The sequence below is a fragment of the Excalfactoria chinensis genome, chromosome 10 (genome assembly GCF_039878825.1).
Source record: "Excalfactoria chinensis isolate bCotChi1 chromosome 10, bCotChi1.hap2, whole genome shotgun sequence".
Classification (NCBI taxonomy): Eukaryota; Metazoa; Chordata; class Aves; order Galliformes; family Phasianidae; genus Excalfactoria; species Excalfactoria chinensis.
The window spans coordinates 13,497,764-13,510,782 of NC_092834.1; positions in this window are offsets into that span (position 1 = coordinate 13,497,764).

Here is a 13,019-nt window from a genome sequence, read left to right on the forward strand (position 1 = left end):
GTTTATTGCAGTTCTGTGGGGCTAATTAAAATCCTTCTACAAAATCAGATAAACAAGAGGGATGGGGGAGGGAAAGTGTGCATTTTATGTACTCTCCATTCATCTCAAATGAAGTCTGTCCCATATACACAATCACACATCTGTGACAAGTCTGCACTTCAGCCAGGGCAATCACTCGCAATCACTCGCAATCACTTGCAATCACTCTTTGCATTCCAGTTTTGGTAACTGGTTTTCTTACTTCCATTAGTTGCGTACACTGCATGCACACATACGTGGTTTAAGCATGCTTTTCACAAATGAAAGATAAAAGTAAGATCGTTTACATGATGTTTTGTTAATACAAAAGTCAAAAAGCCTTCAGTTCTTACTTTATAGACAGTATCTTGAAAACTTGTACTTCAAGATTCTACAGGAAATAAGAATTAACCATTGCAAGTTATATGTAAAGTTATCTTGATACAAGGACTAGTATTTAAACTATATTTACTCTCCACATTTGTGTAGAACCTTCTAACACAACAGATGATCCAAAGGCAATGAAATCAACTAAGGAATACCATGTGGATTTCAGCCAGCTGGGTCAGAGCCTTACACTGTGAGCAAGAAGCAGCTTACATTTCACTTTTTAGCAATCCTTTTTAAGGAAAGATGGTCCCATGGTTTCCCAACAGCTCATATTCCTCCTGTGTCTAAAGATCAGTTTGTTTGAACCTACCTGCTTCTCTGTGCATCTGTTCAGCAGGCAGATGCAAACTGCTACAAGGAATTCTACCTGTTCTGTTCTCACTTGTTAAATTCAGGTTGTGCCCATGGGTGGCAAGAGTTCCACATCTACATTCAGTGTACATCACTGTGCCATGGTAAACACAGAACAGAGTAAAACATCTTCACTGAAATAGCACTGAAGTACAAGTCAGTTGTGCAGTTTAAAAAGTAGGCAGAGCATTAAAGAATGAGAAACTTATGTGGTAAGATAAAAGAAGCTATTTTATAACACATTTTAGATACTTCTACCTGCAATAAAATAGTTTTTTTTTCTTCTCATCTACAAGAGGAGACTGTTTTTCTTAAGCATTCTTAAAGGTTATTTTTGATAAAGTGTTCTGCAATAAGATGTGGCAATTCCCTTCACAAGAGACAACCACATTCTAAAATGACACCACAACCATTATGAGAATCTTCCCCTGCTAGCAATCTTTCTCCACAATAGCACAAGTAATGGTTCAACAGTCCAGCATCTCAGATAATAAACAATAGTTTTGGTACTTACATAACTACCAAGTAGGCTGCAGCAAAATGGACTTTTTATGAGCTATTAAAATAGATCCAAGTGACTTGGTTATTGTTTTCAATATTATTATGTATTTTACTTCCACTGTTTCTTGAGCATTTGCTGCATATTTTGGAACATTTTGCAGCTCAAAGCCAGAGACAACACTGGATCAGCTCTCCAAATTCTCTACAGCACCAAAGCACATCGATCATGCATACCTTATGTAGTATTTTTCCACAGCTCAACATTCACCTATTCAAAAACTGTACAGTTACATTTATTTTTCTTCAACAAACATCCTTTGGAAAGTTTAACATTCCCTACTAAAATTATGGATGCAATTTCAGCTTTGTGAGAGTTAGAAAAAAAACCAACATCTTTATATCACACATACTGTCTGCACAGCAAATCAGAGCCCAGACACAGCTCGTCAATGCAAGTACCCAGAGACAAATCATAACCTCCACTTCAAGGTGTGGAGCAGATGAAAGGATTAGAAAACATAGTTCACTGTCAAGAAATCTGTCATGGGGAGAGAGAAATCTTCAGTCTTAAGCAAAACTTTGCTCTGTTTCTCATGTTCCCAGGGCACCTTGCACTTGGGGATTCCAACAGCAAGGTACAGTTGGCTGGGGTGGAAGTGTTGCTGGAGAACACTGGCTCTGCACAGCCAACATTTTTGACAGTCATAGAAATGTTCTGCAGGAAAATCCCCAAATCAACTACAATGGTGGGTTTTTCTCCTCCTCACACATACCTACAGCCCCCTAGGTACGTGCAAGGAAGAATATGAAGCTATTCAGTTAGGGCACTGTATTTTGGATGGGACAATCCAATGCATACTTTGATACCTAGAGAATTTCCTGAGAGATTGTGAAACAATTAATTGGCCAGAGATCCAGCCCTGGGCCCAGTCTGTGGGAAGGTAAACTTTTTCTCTCACCATATCTGAATGGAGCTGGATAGAAAAGCAGTTTTCTTCCCCCTAAGGGAAAGTTGAGAGCTTTGAGATTATGAGTTTCCAAATAAGAGTTTTGTGTATATGCCTAGTGTTGCCTCTGTTTTTTTCACAACTTTCTTGTTTTCTCACTTCTACTCCACAATTTCCTGTAGGAAGAACTCAGATGGAAAAAAGGTTGGGGAAGAAAGAGAGAATGAAGAAAAAAGGTTGGGGAAGAAAGAGAGAATCAAGAAAATCCTCCGATCCCGTCGATTTTTAAGTTTGCTTTTTAATGGAGATGTTTAAGTGTAAAAACGGCCTTTTCTTAACTGCTAAAGTAACCCAGATGTAACCTAGAAGAATGTCAAGATTCAAATTGTAAAGTTCAGTCACAAAAGTTCATTCCATTAAAGTCACAAAATGCAAATAATTACAGAGGTTTTGGAATTCCGAGATTACCATTAGCGCAAGGTTAAACCAAGCTCCAAAAGAACTGGAGCTGCAGGAGAAAGGAAACTTATCAAAAACATTCAATTACATGAAAAAGAATGGGAAGTTTTCAACTTTGCTGATAGCAGATGGAAATATTTTGGTGAAGACAGAAGGGGGGGCGGAAATAATCAACAGAATTTAGAAATCCTTCTGCTTTATAATCACAGTAGATTGATGCAGCAAGGGATTCTAATCCATAAGGGATTAGAACTTCATGCAAGGAGTGATGGAATTACAACGTTCTGAAATAAAACTTGAAACAGAAGAATTAAACAGAATTTGTGACAGAAATGTTTCTAGAAAATATTTTTTGGGAAAAAAGTATTTTGGAATGTACCACATTGTCTTTTAGACTCACTTCAGAAACACTGACAACATTTGGTGCCTAAAAGAAGATGAAAAATTACTTCTGTGGTCATTAGTGCAAACAAGAAGTGGAAAATACAAGGTGAGGAACTAAGTGAAACCAGATGCAGGCAGTTTCATGGCAAGCCAAAGGACCTTTAGGTTCTCCTAATCAGATTAATTCTGATTTATATTGGTTTAGGCTTAGGCAGCAATATCAAATTACCTTAAAAAGTTCAATTGTAAGAAGCGCTAAAATCCCTACTGTTAAAAACCGACAATATTGAGCTTGAATTGCTAATAAGGTTTGATACCTCTCTCAGAAAAATCCCAATACCTTACAAAATTAATTGGGGATTCATAAAACATTTTCATATTTCCTAAGATGAGGCCTTTTTTACCTTGTGGTAAACAGAGTTCTATGCAATTACTGCTGAGAGATCAAGACATGAAACCAAGAGCTATTGAGTTAGGTCACAAAAGGGGCATTAGGCTGAAGGCTTGTTTTCTGCATTTATTCTGTAAGGCACAGAGAAATAAAACCCTTCTTTAATAAAACTGTAGCTAATCTTTGGTAAACATATTTTTCAGTGATTTTGTATGATGACAAGGAAATTACTGGTATGATCTAAGTAGTATTAGTATTCTTTGCATTGTTCAAAATTGGCTCAAGGTTAATTAAATCCTTTATTTCAGCAGCGATTTGTCTGTTGAGACCATCTTCTTAGCTAGGAAGTGTAATAGGCTAGTATGTAAAAGGCATTTGTCTTGGACCTGTTCTGCATACGTGCTGTTCAGCAGATGGTACTGCCTAAATATTCAGAAAACAACAGTAGAAACAAACACATCTGTTCTTTATCAAGTTCCACAGGACACCCATCTGTGGAGTGCAGGTATTTGAAGACCATACCTGCTCCTGCTGCGGCAAGACAGGTCTTTGACAGGTCTTATTACTTCACAACGTTTTTAACCCTCCCTTGGAAATACTTCCCTACAGAGAATACAAAAGCGTTCAAGATGCTCTCTGTTCTGCTTTGTTTTTTTCTAGCTAATAGGAAAACAGGAGAACTTTTCCATGCCACTCTAAAGAACAGTTAAAACCTGTCATATTCACAGCAATCAGTAACATTTACAAACAAAAAAACACAGCATTTTAAGTCTTTATGGCAATGCACAGGATTGTGAGAAGACCATGCTGACACTAAGCATTCTCACACATCTCTTCATGACTCCTGTCATCCCTAACAGAGCCAGGAATACCTATCAGAGTGTCTTTTTCTGTTGAGGAAGATGGGAGTACTGAAAGCGACAGGAGGTGGACTGAGATGGAAGAAGACTAGTTTGTAGACTAAGCAAAACATAAAGGATTTTTCTATTCCTTTTTGTTACAAAAAAAGCTTCAAATGTGTCTGTTCTATTGCAGACATTCACACTTGTCTACACCATTTTGTTTGGCTGAAAGCATACAGCACTGTGTCATGGGAAAGTGGAGCACTTACAAAGCCCAGCTGTAGTATAACAAGGTGAGTCATGATCCAGATACGTACTGCTGACAATCACGCACCTCTCTTCAGGAATACCAAAACACCAAGAAGCAGATGAGAACTCAGTCCCCTAAATGCTGAACAATAGATTAAATAGTAAGTCAGTCAACAGTATGTGGCAGAAGAAACCTGTCTCATCTTCTTCTCCTACTTCATTTCCCATGGACGCATTTTCATCCAAGCTCTGATGCTACCTAGAAAGCTTCTGCTAGCTCACCTAGAGTAACAGAACTCAGTTGGAATGGGAAAAAAATTTCACAAATGTTGAAAGTTTTCCCAGATGCCAACATTAACTCTTGCTGAAGCAGTGCCCATTTCTTACTGCTATGTTCCTTTGTGCCTTTTTAAACATCTACTCTCACATGAGGGCAAACACTCAAAGAAAAAGAAAAATACATCCGTACTTATGAGCACACACACACACTATTCCTATTCTTGTCATTGCTGCAATCCCTTTAGTTTTGGAAAAAGGGATCCTGGACATTCTTTATCACAAAAAGCTGATTAGAGAAATCCAGGCTGTTTGGTTGTTTATGTGGTAAATTGCTGAAACGTTTCCATATGCTGTGGTACATTGCCAGTGCTGGCTCACAACATGAACACGAGTGCCAGCTCCGGCTCACTCACTCTCCCTTCTCTGTTTTTATTCAAATCATTATTCCTTTACCTTCCTGCTCTCCCTGTGATCGCAGGTGCTCACTCTCACATGACCCAGAAGTACAAAAACTATAATTCTTGCTATAATTCTTGCTCTTCTGCAGCATTGCCATTTTTTTATTTGGTGGGCTTGACTTATTTTTTGTTCTGCTTGTTTGTTTGTTTTTTTATGTTGGTGGTTGGTTGCGCTTTTTTTTGGTTTATTTTTGTATTGATTTAAAAGGAAAAAAATGCTTTGTCAGTAACTACATTTCAACAAGCTTGTTTCCAATTCCAACACTGTTTTTAGTGCCAGTATACCGTTTTAGCAGTAAATAATATGCTCATTCAATTCCTAATCAAGGATGACAGAAAACATTTGCAATCAAAGGAGAAGCATGCCATGCCATGTAATAGGAGATATGGAGCTTGTTGTTCAGTCACACAGTTCTAATGAGACTTTTGAAAGTATTGGCCAAGAATGAACACTACCCATTTTTCATGCACTGAGAGTTGTTACTAGAGTTGCAATGTACAAAGATAATGCTGACCAAAAATAGCATGGACTTCACATTCAAGCCAGACAGCCTTTCTCAAGTCAGAGCATACAAAAAAACCCAAAATATTTCAACATTATTTAATAACAACCTACAGTCTGAAATGTGACCTGATAAAACTGCTATATCATTTTCTGCACCATTCCCAAAAAGCAATATGTTACAGGAGCTTCAGCCACCAAGCTGTCATCTTGGTACCACAACAAATTGTGCAGCATTGTGCCCTACTCAGGCTCACAATAAAAGCCACTGATAGAAAATACTGGTAAAAAGAGGCCATTCCTCTGCATACATCACTTGCTTAAATACTGCAAATATTATGTTTGTTTCAAAGAACAGCACTAACCTTTTAATTTTGCATATAAAACTCCCCCACGTTGTAGGCTGACTGAATCTTTTCCTCATCTTCAACAGATGTTAAATTCACATTCAAATTCATCTCCTTCCAGGAATTTGTCTAGATGTCACTAAACAAAGGAGAGAATTTTGTCACAGCTGGACTTTGTAAGCATTAGCTGTGGACAGCAAAAAGAAATAATGACTCCAAAGCTTATGCGCAGACATTCTGGCACCTAAGCACAGGCTAAATTACTTCAACACTATTTTTGCAATCTCGCTGTATTTCTTATAGTTATCAAAATGGCTATAATTCTCTTAATCTCTTTGAATTTATGAGTACTTTTCTCTCTAGTGTCTTCACTTGTGTCTGTGTTTTTAAATCATTACAGAATTTTACTTCAAAAATAGGTTGAGTGAACAATTCCAAAACGATCACAAATCTGGTAACCACAGAAATACTAACTGCAGGGACTCCAGGGGCTTTTCTTTCTCCTGCTCCACAGCATGATCAGATCCACCTGACAAGTGCCAATTACAACAGTTATTAAAATCCAAAGTGGCAAAGACTTCGTGCTCCCAAAGCTGTACATTAGCCCTAATTAGGCATTAGCCAAAACAAAGCAAAATTTATCTTACTGCAATTCAAGCTCTTTATTTATTTTCCTAACAAAATGGGAAAATGTGCTATTCATTTCTATTCTGCAGCAATCTTCTAGGTATCTGAAGGCATTATTGAAGGAGGCTCTTTCTATTCCTAACATTGAGTAGTGATCGAATATGAATGACATACTTGATCACAACCACACTAGGATTTTAGGTGACACAGTGACTCTTTCTATTCTATGACACTGAGAAATTAATAACTTCTAACATGTTTTTCTATTCTTTCAGTATTGGCCAACAGAAGCAATTGTCACCAGAAGATCTTATGCCTGTCAGAGTACAAAAAAACCCAAACATTTGTGGAGAGCATTAGTACCTAATTGCTTTGGCATACTTTGCAACACCAGCTTAACATACATGAAGGAATGGTGACAAATACATACTCATGTACTTCTCACTTCTAATCTTGCTGTACTACAGTTTATGATGCATGCAATTCTAGGAATGTTAATGGCTTTCTAGCCTTCCAAGAACCTAAGCAGCAAGGAATCCTTGCCCCGACTGCAATTCAATGCATCAGATGTCAGCTCTCTGACAGGAACATGCCCTTGCCATATCTGTGAGTATATACACCATGCAAGGAGTAAAACTGTTGTCAAACTCAGCTTTGATACGAGTTCGGGTCAGATATCATGTTCTTCAGGTCTCTAAAACGTACCATCTTTGGCCTCCATTTCACTCTAGCACTAAAGAACAGATCCTTTTTCTAAAAGAATCCTTACAAAAATTAAAAACCAATTGCACTCAAGTGCTGGTACTTGGAAATCAATGCAAGTTTCTACACAGCAGAGCCAACCTGCAGTTCTTATTGATATGTTTTTAAAAACTGAGCATCTGGAACTTGCTCCTCTGATACCCTATGAGGCTTTAGTCCAATTTGATAAAATGAATAATACTGACCTGAAAAACATAAGAATAAATACTTTGTAGAGTTTAAGGAAATCCTGTTCAAAGAAATACACTTTGTATTTGGATAAAAACAGATAGGCATTTTCAAAGCACACTTCTCAAAGGCACCAGACAGGGCTCCTGCAACTCTTGAACAGAAACAGGCCTGCTTTCCTCTCACATGTCCTTCATTTTCAGAGTGACCTACATACAAAATCTGTTTGCTTCTCTAATCACTGCTTCACATGGAGCAGATAATTTTACTGAGTCATTCAAAAATACATTTGGTCTTTTCTTGAGGTTTTTAGCCAAGTTACAGCTGACTGGCTAGCATTAGTCTTTCTACAGCATGTTGCTGAGCACACGACAAGCATTCCATCTGTCACTGTGGTGCCTGACCCTGTGACTTCATGAGGTATTCCACACCTTTCTCTAGTGCTATCCATTTCACAAAGCATTTTTAAAGCCTATATGCCAAATGTCAACTCACCATCCATTGATTTCTTCACAATAGCCATCAATATTAGTCCTGAACATCTGTTACTGTCAGCTGCCTTCATCCTGTAACCATGTGGCATTTATGAAAAATAACATTTACTGCTGAGGTTTTGCATTCAAGCTGTCAAAAATCCATCTCCATTCCTGACAAATTCAGAATTTAAAGGAAGTTAAAACGTAATTATTTTAACACCTGAGAAAAATAGATTTAGGTTCTGCAACAGGTGTAAGGGCAATCACTCCCTCTCAGCAGCTGCTTCATTGGTTCTCCATTAGGCAACAGGGCTATGAAGTGGCTTTGCAGTCACACCTGCAACTGTCCTGCTTTACTCCTTTGATTTAAGGTGGTTTTCTTCACAGTATTTTCACTCTATCCTAGTTTATTCAGTTTTAAGGTTGAATGCAGAACAGCACTCAACTGCAATTTAGCTACAGAGCATGCCAGATCAATGCCAAAATGGTTCTGAACAGACTGTCCTTGTGTATGCTGGCAGCTAACCCACATTCACCTCTGATTCAGCTGCAGCATTGCTGACACGTAATATCAGTAAGAGATAATTTTCCTAGCAGAGACTGTTTTTTTCCTTGCCAGATATTAAGCTTGTGTCATTCATCAATAACAATCAAAGTCACTTTGCCATGGAACCTTCTGGAATAATTTCCACTAAAAGGTATTTTTGCCTCCCACTGTTCAACAGTCTGATAAGAGAATGAAGCAGAACACCAGATTCTTGAATGGTATATTTCTACTGATGGTGCTGACATGGCCTATGCAAGATCACGAATCATTCTTTAAATCCACATTTTTCCTTTTCTTTCATTTCTGTGGTGTGTTGTGGTCATCTTCATGCAAACATGACATGGAAAAACACCCTGATATTAGAAGTCAAAGCTCTGCAAGCACATGAATCTCCTGAAAATTTGTACTCAGACAAGAGCTAACCTGCATTCACACCCAAATAACATTTTATATCAGACTGTTTGGCATAAGCCCTGATTATTGTTTTGGGTGTGATCACAACAAATATTAAACAACAATGAAGTAACCGTATTCTGTTCCTGAACTAAACAAAGCTATTTATTTTGTGCACCCCACCTGCTACATACCAGCAAGTCAGGGTCCAATAATTGGCAGTTATCTGGCAGAAGCAGCCATTTATAGCGTTAATTTATAATTTTCACTCAAATGTACATTTTTGGTTTCAGCAAGCTATAGCGAAAGCATCAGTATATTCCTTTCAGCATTTACAGGAAAGCACTATAACTCTCTTCAACACGATATATTCATCTTGCCTTCTAATTTACCATCTACCTACACATCTGTGACTCAACAGAAATCCAGAGATCTGCATTTAGATCCCTTACAAGTTTTCTAAGACCAATATACGTGTAAGACTCTGTACCCAGTCCTGTAAACATTTCCAGATCTCTTTCAGCTGATGTACAGATATACTGGTTTCTGTCCTTTACCACAGTTTCACTCTGCTTGTGAAACAGTTTATCAGGTACAGGGTAAGGAAGAGGGTGCATGTATCTGATTAGCTGATTAAATTGTTATGGAAAGAGTCCAATTGGCAGAAACAAACTTTCCAAGACAGAGATATCTGTTCCTTAACAACTGGACTACAATTACCAGAAATACTCTTCAGATGTTTCTGATCTGCAGAGAATCAGTAAGAAGCTACACAACCAGATATTCCATATTAGTTTAAGCTTCTGGAGAACTGCTAAAAATTAGAGTAGCAGTGGTGTAATGTCAGCTCCTAGGAGCCTTGAGAAAGGTAACCAACACCCACAGTGCCAGATTGGTAACAAATGAAAAGAGAAAACACAGTTCCTAAAAGCTGATAGACTAGCTAAGCAAATTAAGAGCAACCGCAGACAGGCTATTCTTATTTTAAGTCTAGGAAAATATGGCACAAAGGCTTAATCATCTGCATAGCTCTATGGAAAGAAAACCTGAGTGAGCCAAACTCTTGTTGGACACTAGAACCAATCAACACCCCCTTCTGCATAGTTTGTTGTTTTTAACTAAACCAAAGAACACAAAGCATTCTGTAATTTTATTTTTCCTTTACTCCAAGACAATGTATTAATTCCCTTTGGAAGGGAGTGTTAGAGAAGACAACACAGGTAAAATTACTTACCCAAAAGGCTCTGTGGAGGCCCCTGGACCACCTCTGTCCCCCTCATGGCCCAAACACAACAGTTCAGACTCAGCAGGCAAAGCAGTGGCCCAGGGACAGCTTTTATAACTGCTGAAATACAATGATTCCCTCAGATTCTGAAGCTGCATGTTTTAACACCAGAATTAAGTTTGTACCCACAAATACATGCACTGCTTCTTGGTTTTGGTTTCTTCTGCAGAGGAGCACATATCAAACCAAACACTGAATCACACATTCGGTTCACCACAACACAGAATTATTTCCCTCTGTGTTTCAATGTGGGAAAATTGGAAGCCAAATTTCAGCTTTTACAGTCTGACAGAGGTATTCCCCTCACCCCCTGCCTTGTAGCACTACAGTGGAGGATTTGCAGGTGTGTTCACACCATGGTTCCTTGGAGCCTTGCATTTCCTGTTAATGAACTGAATTTCTGCTACAGGAGAAGACATTTTCCAATTGAGAAACTTTCTAAAGAACCCCATACATTTATAAGATCAATCCTGCGATGCCAGAAGAAAAAGTGTAGACAAGCATCCTATGACTAGTGCAATTATTAGTTCTGTATCTCTTCTAATAGATTCTGAACAGGTTTAAATGGTACTTTGAAAAACAGCTACCAAATGAAAAACTTCTAAGGTTTAGTTTGCTGTGATGAAGTCAGCAGAATCAGATCAGCTCAAGAGAAGATAAGCTTGCATCTGAAATGAATATATTGCTGCTTCCCAAGCCTTCCATAAAGTGTTTTTATTAGAAAGAACGTCAAACTTGTCCTGTTCCTCAGTACTTTAGTTCAAGGGAAACATTGAGAGTTTTACAGAAACCACTGCCTTGCATGTGAATTCTATGTTATCACTGGGAGACCAGTTATAACCAGAAAATCTGAAGTCTACTCAAGCACTGAGCTGGATCTAGATTTTCTTTTCTCTCTTCAGCACATAGCATTGTATGAGGCAAACCTACCATGACAGACTGAGAAAAAAATCAGCACGCACTGACATTAGAACACACATGGAGAATGAAGGCATGCCAAGTTAGCTTCCTTATCCAAATTTGTCACAGCTGCTTGAATGTTTTCAACTACAGTGACAACAATAAAAAAAATCATGGTGAAATTGAGTTACTGATTACTCAGACACTTAAAAAATGCACTAGTGATAGATAAGCAGAAGTTATTTCGAGGGGAAGAGGAAGGCATGAAGGAAGAACTTCTGGTACGAGATAAAATAGTTTCAAATGGTTTAACATTTTTTTGTTTTTAAGCATCAAGTCTAGAAAGTAATTGCCCAGGAGGACTAATAAGGAGGACTTAAGAAGGAAAACAATTGGGAATCTAATTCTTCTCCTCTTGACAACACAGAATAATTAATAATGTCAGGAGTTCATTTAGTTCAACACCTGTTCCAAGCATGATTCACTTGGACACTGGATCCAGTTGCTCAGGGAACTTGTTGCTGAGTCAACAAAATAAAAGCAGCATCCACCAGTAAAACTGAATTAATTCAGCTGAGTCCTAGGAATAAGCTTAATTCAAGGAAGTGACTTCCAGTTTTGCTGTGATGCTTGAACTAGAGATTCCCTAGAATGGAAAAAAATAAAAAAATAAAAATCTAGCTGATTCAGCCAAAGAAGCATGAGGAAAAATTCTTTCAGATACTATTCTTAAATGATTAACTTGTTTCACTAAGTATTATCACATTTTTCTGAGTTGTACTAGCAGTACCAAATATTATCTCCCTAAAAGATCACCAGGTAGAATTCTATGCAAAAAAATTCCTGCTTTAATACAAATGAACATCTGATAATTATTAATAGATGTACTAAGTACAGTGTAAGGTTTGCGCACAGGACAGAGAGACAAAATATCTGGCTTCCATCTTGACTACATAATTAGTGTGTGATCTTAACAACAAGCTCAAGTATTTAGAAGCAATTCACTGCATTTGGACTTGAAAAATCCAAATACTGTGAAATTTCAGATGTAGGACAACTGGCACGGTAGGAGATGTGCAGGTTGCTGAAGTCACCTAGCAGACAAGCCACAAATATCTCACACATATATCTTCTGGAATGCCTTGTATTAATACCTTCAGTACTTAGGAAAGTTGGCATAATCATAGCAGCTTACTCTTGACTTACAGTCTCCACACACTGACTTCACAAGTACCTTTAAAATGCCAGTACTGCAAGTACAAATACCACTATTATGAGAGATTGGAAACAGCTCTCACATCTGTATCTAACAAGATTCTCTAAATACAAGGGAAAAAAAAAATCATGTATGTTCTTTACCTTCTTGTGTATTGCTAGCTGAAGAATGCCAAGTTCAAATAACTCTTTTTGCCTCTCTTTATTTTATCTCTGATGCTGGTCCAACATTCATCCTGCCTTAAGCAACACGAGTAGTAGTTGCAGTACAATTCTTGGCATTAGGAACAACTGTCACTACCTAAGAGAAAAACAATAATCTACTACCTAGTGCCATGAAAAATGCTTTGTGAATTTTTAGCAGGTACCGAAATGACTGCTTGGCTCTGAGCAGTGCAGTGTTTTGCTGAAAAAAAGAAAGGTTATCACTAAACTTTTAATTACACATAAGTCTCCAGGTTATTTATTTTCCATCTGAATGGTTCTTACCGAGATTAATACTCTGAGTCATATTTCATCTTTAAGTCT